This window comes from Rhinichthys klamathensis, unplaced genomic scaffold (genome assembly GCF_029890125.1).
Source record: "Rhinichthys klamathensis goyatoka isolate OS25496 unplaced genomic scaffold, OSU_Roscu_1.1 h1tg000240l_1, whole genome shotgun sequence".
Taxonomy (NCBI): domain Eukaryota; kingdom Metazoa; phylum Chordata; class Actinopteri; order Cypriniformes; family Leuciscidae; genus Rhinichthys; species Rhinichthys klamathensis.
Window position 1 is genome coordinate 2,110,266 of NW_026606762.1, and position 16,297 is coordinate 2,126,562.

Here is a 16,297-nt window from a genome sequence, read left to right on the forward strand (position 1 = left end):
CTTGGAATATGGATAAATGCTTTACACTTTGATGTTCGGTTTGTACAAAAAAAGATTTCTAATTTACATCAATTCTTATTTGCAAAAATGTAACAGGTAATCTTGTGTGTGTGTGTGTGTGTGTGTGTGTGTGTGTGTGTGTGTGTGTGTGTGTGTGTGTGTGTGTGTGTGTGTGTGTGTGTGTGTGTGTGTGTGTGTGTGTGTGTGTGTGTGTGTGTGTGTGTGTGTGTGTGTGTGTGTGTGTGTGTGTGTTTGAAAAGGCTAATGCAGAAACCAGCCTCACAATAAAGATTGTAAAGATATCATGGCATAAAAAAGCTGAGCAGCAGCAACAAAAACAAACAAGTAAAGACCTGAAATACAGTTTAAATCAAGCAAGCAAACACAACAGGTTTATCTTTGACTTGCTAAACAGCCGTACACATTAATATCAGTCATATTTTGTGGTTTATGGTGGTCAAAATCGCCCTCTGGTGGTCAGAACTGTCTACAGACACTCTCGGTACACTGAGAAATGTTTATAAATGCTGAACGTCTTTTGACGTTTTTATCGAAATATCGAAATAATAAACAAACAAAAGCATTTGATTCAAATAAATAACATTTGTAAAATAAACAGAATTTGATTGAATAAAAGGGTACATATTACTACAGAAAATAGAGAAAAACACAATGTAACGTAATCAACTGTATCGACTCATCCACTGTATTAATTGGGTCTTTATACTTGAAATATATAACTGTCTTTTGCATTTTCGGATGAGGGTCCCTCGACCATGTTAAAGATTGAAAACCCCTGACCCAGATTACTGTAATTCATACTAGCTAAACATATTTAAGATTGACAGGACAATTAGCATTTGATTATTATTATAAATAATTATTATTTAAGCCATGTAGATTTACAAATACAGAATGTAGGCTACAAGAACAATGGCAGCAAGAAAAAATGGCAGTCCAAGTTTTAAGGCAATGTGATATGTGTGTACTGAAAATCTTCGGCTGCTAGCCTATTCTTTGCTGAAACAAGCAATAAACTATGAGCAATTAACTATAAACTATCTAATCTCCTATAGGCCAGAAAGCAATAGCATTTAGATCAAACCTGTTTGAGGACACAGTGCAATCATATACATAATGAACACAATACGATACGGTGATGCAGTTTGATATCACTTTCTAGGTCAAAACGTGGAAGCGAGTTAGTATTATAGCACTTCCCATCGTCCCGAAGTTAATGCGTTTTTTGAATGGTTTCGGTTAAATGTCTGAAACAAAAGTCTGTGGTGAACACAAGCTCAAGACACGTTCACGTTTTATTCTATGATATACAATTCATCAATATTACCACACTGTTACGTGTCTTGAAAAAGGCGGCCGCTAACAAGTAGCCTAGCTAAATGTGACAACAGACGCTGTCGAGGAGATTAAACATCATCACGCTGAACAGGTAAACTCAGTCCACTTTTACAGCATTATTATGCTTATAATCGTGCTTATACACTATTCTAACTCAAACTTGCAGGGAAAATGTTTTTAGATAAAAACAGAGATAGTTGTCGGAAGCTTAGTGATGGTGACCTGTGTTGGGGAAAGTTACTTCGAAAAGTAATGCATTACAATTAGTGCTGTCAAACGATTAAAATATTTAATCGCGATTAATCGCATTAATGTCATAGTTAACTCGCGATTAATCGCAATTAATCGCACATTTTTATCTATTCTAAATGTCTCTTGATTTCTTTTTGTCCCATTATTTTTTTCTCATTTTAATGCTCTTATCAACATGGAAAAGTGGATCGGCTTGCTTTGTGCAAATGTTTTTTATTGAAAACAACATTGGCATACTGTGTTCAATTTCACACTAACATTCTCACGTGGAGCAAATAATCTCTCACACAATGTAACACTGTCCATCAATAAAAGGGTGAAAGAAATACTGACGAGGTCCTGATATTTACGAGGGGGCGGAGAATTCGCATCAGCTGTGTGTATGCTTGACCATCAGTATTTCAGACTGGACGTGCTAGCCTGCGATGATGATAGCTCAGTTCACAAAGACAAAACACACAGATCACTTTGGTCTTGTCAATGGGACCATTTGGCAACTTTTTAAAAGTAAACTATCAATTCAGAATCGTCATCCACTCAAAACGTAACGTACCTACTATTGGCCGGCCGCAAGCCCAAACAAGTGTGTGCAGCGTGCCTGTTGTTTTGTTTCCGGTCTAGCTAGATCCGCTTGCGCTTTGGTCGACGAAGCAACAAAACGTCCTCGCGCAGCGCAAGCCATTGAAATGAATGGGTTTCATAGCGCAGCGCCTGCTGCAAAAGCATCAAACTACAAAGTTCGCTAGGCCAAAAAGACTGTTAATCACGCAATAAAAAAATTCATGCCGTTAAAATGGGTTTGCGTTAACGCCGTTTATAACGTGTTTAACTGACAGCCCTAATTACAATATTGCGTTACTCCCTTAAAAAGTAGCTAATTGCGTTACTTAGTTACTTTTTTTAGAAAAGGAATGCGCTGCGTTACTTTTGTGTTGTTATTTTTTTCCACCAGGGCTGGGCTTGTTTTTTAATAACAAAAAGTTATATTTTTGGGCAAATGTAAAGACCCATTCACACCAAAAGTGGAATAATAATAATCAAACTGAAGGAAATGCAGATTCACTCCTGCTGTTATTCTGGATAACAGAAGAAGAGGATGCAGGAGAGAAAAGTTTTACCACTTTACCAACAAAAAGAAAAAAATCTATAGCCATTTCTGCTTATGGTTTAACGGAATCATCGGTCAGAAGCAACATTAGTCAATGAAGTGAGAAAACACATATTTAGTTATTGGAGGTTTGCGTAGTATTCTGAGTCTGCATTTCACTGATTTTATTCATTTTGAGGAATATTGAATCTTTTTTTTTTTGTGCAAGTGAGATGAGTAAATGTGTGTGACAACAGATGCCCGACTCTGCACTTCCATTTGTCTCAACATTGGGGACAAGAGAGCTGTCAGTCAATAAATGGGAAAACAAAGTAACTTCCATTACTTATTTGAAAAAGTAACTCAGATATTTTGTTCTAAATGTTAAAAGTAATGTGTTACTTTACTAGTTACTTGAACAAGTAATCAGATTACGTAACTCGAGTTACTAATACCCCCAACACTGATGGTGACGCTGAAGTCACGTGACCGTGGTGTAGTTCGTTAATAGCCTACCTTTAGCTTTTTACTTCTGGCGACTGCATTAAGGCTTCCAAAATTCATAAAAGTTGTGTTCATCTGTGAAACATTATCTTTATGGACAAAACGTGTAAGTATCATAAACTTTTGTTGATCACAGAGCTTGTTTTTTTTGCGACTTGGAAAAATCCTATTGAGCTTTTATCGAAGGAACCAGTGAGGTGCTAACTGCTGATTGGCCTAAAAAGTGACATCATACCATACAATGGCATACAAACATGCACACAAACAAGACCAAGAAGAGAAGAAACACTGGGGATTAAATACACAAGGGCAGAACAGGTGTGAGTGATTGATTAGTTGCTAAGATAACAAATGAGGGTAACTATAGTAACTAACAAAGCAGGCAAAGGAAACAGGAACTAAACACAGGAAGTCAAACAACAGGAACAATAATACACTTCAAAATAGGAGTCCAAAACACAAGATAGGAATCATGAGAATATAAAAGGATGGGATGTTCAGGTGCTGGACTAAAGCAGTGATGTCTGAGATACCAAGTTCCAATTACCATCTATCACACCAAATTTGAAGACAGGTAGAGGTGGATGTCTCTATCAGTTTATCACACGCCACATGAGAGGATGCCAGGGTCGACCTAAGGGACTTTAAAGGGATACTCTACTGGTGTGATAGAGTGCGATGCTCTGAAGGGATAATACTGGTCTGACAGTTTCTTTTGACAGGGCTCCGGTCAAGGAGAAGGGCACGGAGAAATTATTCCAGCAAACTTTTTAATTATTGAAGTTTGAGTACAGGCATCAGTGTACAAACAGTAATATGTATTTGTGTGGTCTATAAAGAAACAAAGAATAAAATAATATTAATCATAATGTACAAAAGTATAAAATATGTACAAAATGTATACAGTGATATCCAATATAATAGTAAACATTGAATCAGAATACTAAAAGATATTAATTTGGTCAAATAAGTCGGAAAGAGCCACAAATAACTAATATACAAGCATACGAAGGGATTAATGGGCAAAGTATACACTCACCGGCCACTTTATTAGGTACCCCATGCTAGTAACGGGTTGGACCCCCTTTTGCCTTCAGAACTGCCTCAATTCTTCGTGGCATAGATTCAACAAGGTGCTGGAAGCATTCCTCAGGGAGTTTGGTCCATATTGACATGATGGCATCACACAGTTGCCGCAGATTTGTCGGCTGCACATCCATGATGCGAATCTCCCGTTCCACCACATCCCAAAGATGCTCTATTGGGTTGAGATCTGGTGACTGTGGAGGCCATTTTAGTACAGTGAACTCATTGTCATGTTCAAGAAACCAATTTGAAATGATTAGAGCTTTGTGACATGGTGGAAGTAGCCATCAGAGGATGGGTACATGGTGGCCATAAAGGGATGGACATGGTCAGAAACAATGCTCAGGTAGGCCGTGGCATTTAAACGATGCCCAATTGGCACTAAGGGGCCTAAAGTGTGCCAGGAAAACATCCCCCACACCATTACACCACCACCATCAGCCTGCACAGTGGTAACAAGGCATGATGGTTCCATGTTCTCATTCTGTTTACGCCAAATTCTGACTCTAACATCTGACTGTCTCAACAGAAATCGAGACTCATCAGACCAGGCAACATTTTTCCAGTCTTCAACTGTTCAATTTTGGTGAGCTCTTGCAAATTGTAGCCTCTTTTTCCTATTTGTAGTGGAGATGAGTGGTACCCGGTGGAGTCTTCTGCTGTTGTAGCCCATCCGCCTCAAGGTTGTGCGTGTTGTGGCTTCACAAATGCTTTGCTGCATACCTCGGTTGTAACGAGTGGTTATTTCAGTCACTGTTGCCCTTCTATCAGCTCGAACCAGTCTGGCCATTCTCCTCTGACCTCTGGCATCAACAAGGCATTTCCGCCCACAGAACTGCCGCTCACTGGATGTTTTTTCTTTTTCGGACCATTCTCTGTAAACCCTAGAGATGGTTGTGCGTGAAAATCCCAGTAGATTAGCAGTTTCTGAAATACTCAGACCAGCCCTTCTGGCACCAACAATCATGCCACGTTCAAAGTCACTCAAATCAACTTTCTTCCCCATACTGATGCTCGGTTTGAACTGCAGGAGATTGTCTTGACCATGTCTACATGCCTAAATGCACTGAGTTGCCGCCATGTGATTGGCTGCTTAGAAATTAAGTGTTAACGAGCAGTTGGACAGGTGTACCTAATAAAGTGGCCGGTGAGTGTATATTCTAAATGGATTTGGTGTTCTTTACTTCCCTCTAGTGGAAGCGAACGCAACTGCACCCCATGCGCTCAACACGTGAGGGGCTTATAGCGGGAGTGCCGAACTACACTCTAAGCGCGCCTAAAGACGACACAGAGGCTAAACACGATTTAACTGTAGGACTAAAGGACATAACTGAAATATAGCACTCGAGAATACAGCTAAAGCTGAAATAGTGTAAAGGAAACAATCTCCAGTCTAATATGTCTTATAACAGTCCCATAATACCTATTAACTAACAAAATACATACAAAAGTATGCATGTAAGAGACTTAACAGAAAAACAGATAAAAGTAAACAATATCTAAACAAGTCCGATGGCAATATTTGTATCTTATTACTGAATGAAACTTACTTTCGCTTAGATTACGCACACGAGGGCTACCATCCCACAGAATGCAGAGTCGGTAATAAGGAAATGACGCACTCAGAAAGGAAATGATATCACTACAGTTTCAAAATAAAACGACAGGAAATAAAAGACTTTCTGACATAGCCGCCCCCAAATTTAGCAATAAATTTGAATCCCCAAAGAAAGTCTACTTAGTTGGAGTCGTCTTCATCCTCCCAGGCTGGCAACCGCACAAGGCGCACAACTGGCCGTAGGTAAGTCTGTCCCTTGATCTTGATTTCAGCTGCCCTGACTCGTCCATCCATGCCGGAACGGGTATTCACCACTCTCCCGATGGGCCACTGGGCTCTGGGTAGCTGTGAATCCACCACCATCACCACCTGGCCAACAGTCAGATTATCTGTGTCCTTGTGCCACTTCGACCGCTTCTGAAGATCCGGGAGATGGCGACGGATGAAGTTGGACCAGAAGTGGTCTGCCAGGATCTGGCTGTGGCGCCATCTTCTTCTGCCGAGAAGGTCGCTAGATGCATAGACAGCCTGTGGGAGTGATGCATCACGGCGTCCCATCAACAGCAGATTTGGTGTAACGGGATTCGGGTCCGCAGCATCGGATGAGATATACCCTAGCGGTTTAGCGTTGAGCATTCCCTCCACTTCAATCAGGACAGTTTGCAGCACAGGTTCGGCAACGGTGTGGTCCTGAAGGATGACTTGGAGAGCTGACTTAATCGACTTGATCTCTCGTTCCCACGTTCCTCCAAAGTGTGGAGACCCAGGGGGATTGAAACGGAACTCGATTTGCTGCTTGGCCAGCTGCTCTTGGAGAGGACCTTCTAAAGCGGCGAAGCTAGCTTGCAGCTCCGCAGCTCCACCTCGGAAATTGGTTCCTCTGTCAGACAGGATCTCAAATGGCTTGCCTCGGCGGGCGATGAACCGGCGGAGAGCCATCAAGAAAGCATCAGTGTCTATGCTCTCCAGTAGGTCAAGATGTACACAACTTGTCGTCATACACTTGAAAATCAGACCCCACCGCTTCTCGGTACGCCGGCCTATCTTGACGTTGTAGGGCCCGAAACAATCGACCCCAGTCGACCAGAAAGGTGGCTTGTATAAGCGGAGCCTGGCAGGGGGTAGGTCTGCCATCTGAGGTACCAACGGAGTAGCACGCCATTTCTGACATTCAACACAGCTGTGTTGATGACGCTTAATAGACTCTCTTCCTCGGAGGATCCAATATCTTCTCCTCATCTCGGCGAAAACCCGCTCGGGACCAGGGTGTAGCAGTTCACAGTCATACTTCTTAATAAGCAGCTTTGTGACATGAGATTTGGGATCAAGGATGATAGGATGTATTGCATCTGGGTCAAGATCTTCTGCCCTGCGTAGTCTACCTCCCACCCTCACTAGGCCAACAGCTTCATCATACTCGGGAGCAAGCATGAGCAGGCGACTCAGTCTCGAGATGGGCTTACCAGCAGCCAGAGCTTCCACCTCTTCAGGGAAGGACTCACTCTGAGCTTGTCTGAGGACATGTAGTTCTACCGTTTGGACGTCAGCTGCTGTCATGGTAGGGCTACTCTGGTCATCAGCCGCCCGTGAAGGCTCTCATGGGTAGCCTTGAGAAGACTGTCCCAATTGTCTATATCAGACATAAGTGTCGTGGTCGGAGAGCAAGTGGTGACTCCACAGAACAATGTCTTCCGAAGTTCATCCTCGTCAGCTTCTTGGGCTTCTGTTACCTGAAGCACTGGCCAGGAGTCTGGATGTTGTCGGAGAAATGGTGGACCTTGGCTCCACCGGTTCGGCTGGCTGAGCTCGAGCAAGGGTTTACCACGAGTAAGGTCATCTGCTGGATTGTCAGTGGTGTTGACGTACCGCCAGGTCGAGTTTTCAGTGTGTTCCTGAATTTCTGCGACTCTAGTTCCTACAAAGACCTTGTAGCGACACGAGTCGGAATTGAGCCACGTCAAAACTGTCATCGCATCAGTCCAGAGAGTAACTTGCTGTGAAGGGAGTGACAGTTCTGTCATAATGACTTTAGCCAGCTGGGCTCCGGCTAAAGCAGCACACAGTTCAAGGCGTGGTATAGATAGTTGTTTGCGAGGGCTCACTCGTGACCGAGCCATCACAAAGGCAATGTGCACTTCACCTTGATTGTCTTGGGTGCGGAGGTAAGCGACGGCCCCGTAGGCTCTTTCAGAGGCATCGCAGAAGATGTGTGCCTCTCGTCTGGGTGACCCTATGCCTGCTACTGATGGGACATAACATCGAGGAATTTCCACTTGTGGAAGATGGACTAGTTCACTCTCCCATTTTGTCCAGATATCCAGCAGAGCCTCTGGTCTGATCGGTTCATCCCAACCAACTCCCACTCTCCACAGGTCTTGAATCAGGATCTTCGCTCTTGTGGTGAATGGAATCAAGTATCCTAGGGGATCATATTGTGTTGCCATCACCTTGTAGACGTTCCTCAGAGTGGGCTGTGAATAGTCTACTGGTCTGTGGCGGTACCCAAGACGATCGGTAAGGCAGTTCCAGCGAAGGCCTAAAGCTGGCTCTTCGGGATCCTGTCGAGGTTGAGATAGCCACAACTCAGTGCTAGCTGCTCTCGCTTCCAAGGGAAGATGCTCAACAACTGTGGGGATGTTACTGGCCCACTGCCTGATGTCAAAGCCTCCAGCTGAGAGCAGTTTACGCATCCGGTTAACAATGTTCTTGGCTTCATCAGCGTTAGTGACACTGGTCAAACAGTTGTCGACGTAAAAGGCAGTCTCCACAAGGTGTAAGATGTCCTCATAACCGCTGCTGTTATCCTTCACATGTCGCTGAAGGGCATACATGGCACAGCAGGGGCTGCATGTCGTCCCGAATGGCAAAACCTGCCACTCATATACCGTTGGTTCCTCCTCCCTCTTCATACCTCTCCAGAGAAAACGGAGAAGGGGCTTATCTTCTGGTAACAGTCGAACTTGATGAAACATCGCTTTGATGTCACCACTGATAGCCACACTGTGTTCTCGGAACCGGAGAAGTACACCGAGGAGAGTGGGACCTAAGGTCGGACCGGGCAACAGTTGACTATTGAGACTCTGGCCGTTGTGCTGATAGGACCAGTTGTAGACAATCCTAGCCTTGCCATTATGGTGGACAACGTGGTGTGGCAGATACCAGGACTCTGTGGAGCTGTCTACTGTGTCAGGAGGTAGAGGTTCGGCATAACCCAACTGTTCAAGCTTCTGTATTTCTTGACAGTAGGTGTTAGTTAAAGCAGTGTCTTTGGCTAGACGACGTTCTATGCTCCGTAGCTGTGGGAGCAATGTATGCTTTGGAGCCCAGAGTTTAGGTCTAGCTTTGCGCCTCAGCAGTGGAGCAGCATACCTTGTTACTCCATCCACTTCTACCTTGACGGTGCCCTGTTCTAGCAGTTCTAGGGCCTGCTGATCTTCTTTGGAGCGAATCACAGTCTTGGCGTTGGCATACGGGTTTATGTCAACTTCCCACAGTCGTTCAAGGTGCCGCTGCAGCTCTGAATTAGGAGACATGGTGAAGTAACAGTGTGAATGCTCACCAGTGAGGTTGAAGTTAGCGGGGCCTTGCAATGTCCAACCAAGAGCAGTACGCACAGCCACAGGGCTCCCAGGAGGACCTGCTCGGATCGGTTGTTTGGGAAGCAGCAGATGTGGGAAGTCAGAGCCTATCAGCAGAAGCGGTTGGACCTTGTCAACATTCGGCAGAGGAAGACCTTGCAGGTGGGAGTATCTACGCATGAGCGACTTGACAGGATAGCTGTGCTCAGACAAGCTCAGCTCACCAGCAGTGAAGGCATGAAAGATGTTGTACCTTTGTTTGGGAGAATGAGCTGGGGAGATGTCGAACGAGACAGCTGCTCCTTGTAGATGGATCACCTCATGGCGGACAGTACGCAAAGGCAAGCTCTCAGGCTCTTTGTCTAAATGGAGATGCCGGACTGCTGAGGGAAGGATGAGGGATCTCTCTGATCCGTCGTCCAGGATAGCAAAACCTTCCAGAGAGTGCTCGGCATTGTACAGACGCACCTTAACTAGCTTCAACATGACTTTATGCGGACGACTAGGACGGTCAACGAATATAGTGTTGGGAGCAGCACTGACCATTAACACTTTCTTAGCCTCTTGGGAACACACTTCGTGGAGCACGGTCAGGTGTTGCTGTTTGCACACTTGGCAAGGCTTCTTGAGAGTACATGCCTCAGGTTTATGGTTTCTGCCACACCTCCAACAGCCTCTATCTTTAATCCAGGTGGAAATCTCTGATGGAGTGAGCGTTTTAAATTTGGGGCATAAGCTGAGGTAATGCTCACGGGCGTCGCAGTACGGGCAGTAAGGCTTCATACTAGGTTTACCTTTGGGTGACTTTGTGCTACGAACAGGATCTGGAAGAGCTACCTTAGCTTGGCTCTCAGTGTTGTAAAACACATTCGATGAAGGACCCTGGGATTTCCTTTGGCCCTTAACTGACTTAGGCTGGTCTTGGAACATCAGAGCTGCTCGAGATGAAATGCGCTTGGCTTGTGACTTTAACTGAAGCCAAACAGAGAAGTCTTCAAGCGTATAGGTCTGATCAGTGCCAGTCCTCAGGATGCCGCGGTTTATGCTGTACTCCACAAACCCATCTCGATAGTTAGTAGGCAATTTGCTGAGCAGCCTGTCGACATGGGAGCCGCATCGTAGTTCATAGCCATTTTCACCCTCAAGGGAGCGGAGCATGCCAACGAGACCTTGTACTGATAGGGCAAAATTATCAAACGCCTCTGGATCTCCAGATCTTACGGGAGGTGAGTTTAAGATAGTACCAAGCTCACTCTGCACAAGCTGACGCGGTTGCCCATATTTGTCTTGGAGAGCCTGGAGGGCTGAGGTGTATGGCTTGGGATCGTGCATGTAGGCTTGGGCTAGCTTATGGGCGCTTGGCAATTTCAAATGGTCGAGGAGGACTTGATATTTGAACTGCTCTGTAAGGTGAGCATGTGTATTGAGCAGATTATCCAAAGCCATCTTGAGCAGGGCAAAGTCTGACTCTTTACCTGAGGTGAAGTAAGGTAGAGTAGGTCTAGGAAGGCCATAAGAGGTAGCAACTCGGAGCTCCATGAGGTCTGTGCCTGGTGCTGCCCTGTAGTTTAAAGGTGCTGTGCCCGGTCGTGCCAAAGGTGTAACATCAGGGTAAGGATAGGACAGCGTGTTGGCAACTGATAGCACTGGTTGTAAAGGTGTAACAGGTGGAGGCACATGTTGGGTCTGGGCTTGGTTATAGACCCTCTGTGGCTGGCGAAATAGACCCATACTCTGTTCTACTGACAGTGGCGGAGCACGTGAGGTAACAGCACTTACGGCTGGTCTAGGAGCCAACTGCGAAGCTGGATTGATGATTGCAGGAGGAGGAGGAAGCATGGTAATATACGTAGGCTGCGGCTGGGCGAGTATACTAGTAGTAGTATAAGCACTCACTTGTGGAGCGGGCTGGACTGATGGAGGACTGGTCGAGTCAGGTGGACTAATGACTGCACTGGAGACTGGTGTCAGAATATGAATAGACGGAGTAGAATGGAGTGGTCCATATGCACCTGATGAGTCGAGTAGGGGAAGCTGAGCTTCTGATGATGACCTTAGGTTGTACTCACATTCACTGAGGGGCCTGGAGGAACGGGAACTCTCACTTCCTTCTTCCTTCAGGAAAGACGTGATCAGAGCTGCTTGCGCCAATTCCATCTCTTTCTCTTTCAGTCGCCGTCGCAGCATCTGATGCCTGGTGATAGCCTCTCTATTCTTGTATGCCATCTCTGCTTTCTCCTCCAGTCGACGTCTATGCCGTTCTTGTTCTCTGAGAAGTTCCTCCTTCTCATCGATGGCATCTCTGGCTTCTTTGTCCAAAAGAGTACACTGCTCGTCCACTAGAGTCTGCTCCATAATCTGCCGCTGTGCTTCTGCTAATTCCATCCGCTTGACCTGTTCCTCCAGCATGGCACTCTGTAGCGCGGATAGCCCTTCTGCAACAGACCTCTTAGCTGATAAGGCCTCACTGACTTGAGATCTCGGTCTGCTACGATGAGAAGATACCAAGGATCGACATGACTCTGCTCTTACAAATGGCAGTGAAGGTGGATCAAGGATCGGGATGTTGTGAGCTGGGGCTGCTGCTCCGAGTTCCTCAGCTTCGGTGGAAGGAAGTACTCTGACTCTCGGTCTGTACCCAACTTCATAGTTTGCAAGGGATGCTGGTAACTGTATCTCCCGCTGGGGTCGAGAACGCACTGCTGGATCTGCAGATGGTTGTCCTGGCTCCATATTGTCTCCGGAAAGCTGTCAGATCCGGCTCGAAGGACCATGTGATAGAGTGTGATGCTCTGAAGGGATAATACTGGTCTGACAGTTTCTTTTGACAGGGCTCCGGTCAAGGAGAAGGGCACGGAGAAATTATTCCAGCAAACTTTTTAATTATTGAAGTTTGAGTACAGGCATCAGTGTACAAACAGTAATATATGTATTTGTGTGGTCTATAAAGAAACAAAGAATAAAATAATATTAATCATAATGTACAAAAGTATAAAATATGTACAAAATGTATACAGTGATATCCAATATAATAGTAAACATTGAATCAGAATACTAAAAGATATTAATTTGGTCAAATAAGTCGGAAAGAGCCATAAATAACTAATATACAAGCATACGAAGGGATTAATGGGCAAAGTATATATTCTAAATGGATTTGGTGTTCTTTACTTCCCTCTAGTGGAAGCGAACGCAACTGCACCCCATGCGCTCAACATGTGAGGGGCTTATAGCGGGAGTGCCGAACTACACTCTAAGCGCGCCTAAAGACGACACAGAGGCTAAACACGATTTAACTGTAGGACTAAAGGACATAACTGAAATATAGCACTCGAGAATACAGCTAAAGCTGAAATAGTGTAAAGGAAACAATCTCCAGTCTAATACGTCTTATAACAGTCCCATAATACCTATTAACTAACAAAATACATACAAAAGTATGCATGTTAGAGACTTAACAGGAAAACAGATAAAAGTAAACAATATCTAAACAAGTCCGATGGTAATATTTGTATCTTATTACTGAATGAAACTTACTTTCGCTTAGATTACGCACACGAGGGCTACCATCCCACAGAATGCAGAGTCGGTAATAAGGAAATGACGCACTCAGAAAGGAAATGATATCACTACAGTTTCAAAATAAAACGACAGGAAATAAAAGACTTTCTGACAACTGGTTTTTCATATTAAACTATGTTATTCCCTTAACGAAGACGAGTTGATACCTCTCTCGTCTCAGTGCGTGCACTACATCCGACTACATCGCTGTCTTGCGGCGAAACTTCGACTCGGCGCAGTAATACCATCACTCGTGAAAAGTCCTCTCCCCCCCTCTCCTCCTCCCTCTCATTTCAACGGGAGCGGACTTTTCACGAGAGATGATATTACTGCGCCGAGTCGAAGTGCTCCCAAGCACTTGCTATGGTATTCTGCCATACAATATAGTTATCCATTTTACACGCTTAGAAAAGCGCAACGTTTTATTTTGTGTCACCGTCCTAGGTCGAGTTACACTACTCGTGTAACTGTATTTAAATAGGGAAAACGCGGAGGTGTTTGGTCGCTTCTCTTCTGGGCACGTATTGAATGAACAGGGCTGAGATAAGATCTAACAAAGTTTCGCCGCAAGACAGCGATGTAGTGCACGCACTGAGACGAGAGAGGTATGTATCAACTCGTCTTAGTTAAGGGAATAACATAGTTTAATATGAAGAACCAGTAGAGTATCCCTTTAAGCACAAAGCTCTTCTATGCACACAGTCGGTTCAGCAATCAAGTTGGATGTATACATCGCATATTGATCACATCTACTCATTCCTATAGAGAAGGAAAATAATATAAAGAACAAAAAGAGAGCAAGCAACACAACATCCACACATCTAACTTTTCCAGGTCAGCATTACATTAGCACCAGAAGGCACATTCATTCTGCAACCTGTAAGAGAGTAGACTTTTTATGAAGCCATCCTGTAAAGAAAATGAGGTCATTAGTTACAAAGCAACATTTCATGTCATTTTAGCTTATTATCTTACCTTAGCAGTGAGTATTTTTGGAGTTAGTAGAGCAAGAAGGAAAAAGTGTAGTTTGTGTGAGATGCATCCATCGAGACAAGTCTGGCTCGATTTCAGCAGGTACTGAGGTTGAGGCTGTCAGTTGCGCTGAAGTCTATACCTTATGTTGCATTATGTGACAGATCTTTTGTGTTCTGAGGGCAGAGTCATGTACTAATCTAGCCTGGTTAAAACCAGACCATTCTCAGTTGTAACTGAGTTAGGGTCTGGCAAAGCTTCATAGACAAATCATTTCCAAAGGGGCGTCACCAACGGACGTAGCTCAAATGCATCTGGGCGCAATTGGATAGACCTACAACCAATCAGAGCGATGAAGAAGATGACGTATGCAGAGCGACGTTGGTTCGTCTGTTATAGAACAACTTGCTGACACTGATTAGCTACTTGCTCTACGTTTATTTAAAATGAACAGCAAGACAACTGGAAGTGAATGTGCTTTCCATTAAATAAATCACACACCGTAAACAAAACCTTAATAAAAAAAACTTTGCAATTTAGACGCGCAAACTGGTTGCCGGTGCTGTGAGACGTACGGCTCGGGCACATTCGGCTTGAAGTCGTTCATCCTCGGATGCTGCGCCGCGCGCGCTGTTACAAAAAACCTGTGCACACAGGCAAGCGAAATGGGGTCTTGCCGGTCTTGCGCATCGAACGCGTCATTTTTGCCCCGCGCACCTTCGCGCTCGTGCGGACGAGTCGAGTTAAACAAGGCTTTACTCCATGTCAGCGCGCGCTCTGACCGGTAAAGGGGGACAGACCTCTCCCGAATCATCTCCAGCAGTAGCAGTCTCCGATCGCACCACTAACTCCGCCTCCGTTTCCCTTGTAAGCCGATATTAGTATTTAAACATTCTCTATGATAAATGTTTGTGAAAAATATATTTTAATAACATGGTTTTGGCGGTTATAGAGTTCTAATGACGGTGTTCAACTATAACCGTCACACATAGTTTCGCGGCGGCATCCATCTTTGTAAATGTACAAAATCTGCTTCACCGTCGCTGTGCTATCGTCATCGTGTAAAGCCCGCCCCAACGTTTCTGATTGGTGCCGTGATTTCTGCGGACTGGAAATGGGTTTCAATGAGCTCTTTGCCAGACTAACTTTCAGAGCAAATCTAAATTTGCCGGAAGTTGTCTGGGTTTATCCCAAGGGGGTAATCCATCGACCGGAAGTTGAAGCCGGCCGGGTGCCGCCATGTTGTTGCAGAACTTCACTTGCGTTAGCATTTCCATTGACTCCCATTCATTTTGGCGTCACTTTGACAGCGAATAACTTTACATCTGAGGCGTTTAAAGACTCCATTTGTCCATTATTTATTTCTAAAGAAACACGACAATGTATAAAGGGCTCCATTACCGTCTATGTTACATTATGGCCCCGTAGAAACCGATTTAGTAAAAATAGGCTAACGATTGTGTCATAACCACTCGAATCTCTGTCGCGCTGTACAGAAATTACCGTACAGACAGGAGGAGAAGCTCGCAGGCAATCGGGGGGACGTCCCGTCAAGAGAGAAGCCCATAGATAATGAGTCCATAAAAGCAACGGAATACTTACTCCTGCTCACTCACGCCAAAGAACTCTTTGCTCAAGTTCCCCGTCTCTGCAAGATTAACGTTGGCAATTTTCACGCACAGCTACTAGAAGATTAACGTCTGTCAGACAGGTTGCTCACGTCATCAAGCTTAGGTTGAGTCGGTTTGAGTCTGCGCGTCAGGAACGGAAGTGCTCAAAAATCGCTAAAAATGGGCTTCAACTGTCTCAACTGAGTTCCAATGAGATGGCTCTATCCACTTCTTATACTGTCTATGGTTTTCCCAGGCTAGTACTAATCTAGGTGAAGGATTGAATTACTCATAAAGTGAGTCACTTGTCGCCACCTACTGGTCTAACGATGTAACATGTAGGAAGACTCACTAAAAACCCCACCACTGATGCAGACATTCACAGCATTAGTTGAGGGATTTTTTTTTTCCTTGAGAAAAACTGACGTACTGTTCCTTATTATATCTCAGCAAATGAATCAATATCGAATGCAAAGTTGTGAGTCCGAATCAAATCGTGACATTTGTGTGTGAATACCCAACAGACCTCCACGGTCAGCCACAAACTCTGGCTTTTGCGAAACACTCAGTAAAGCAACAAAAGAGTCGTTTGCATGCTGTTTTATTGTTGTTTTTGCACACCAGACCCTAATGCGCTGAACTGAGTTAGTGTATTGATTGTCATTTCATTCGCATTCGCCGGGTGCGTTGGTTGGTTGAATAGAAATTTACCAGAATAGTTAGGCGGGCA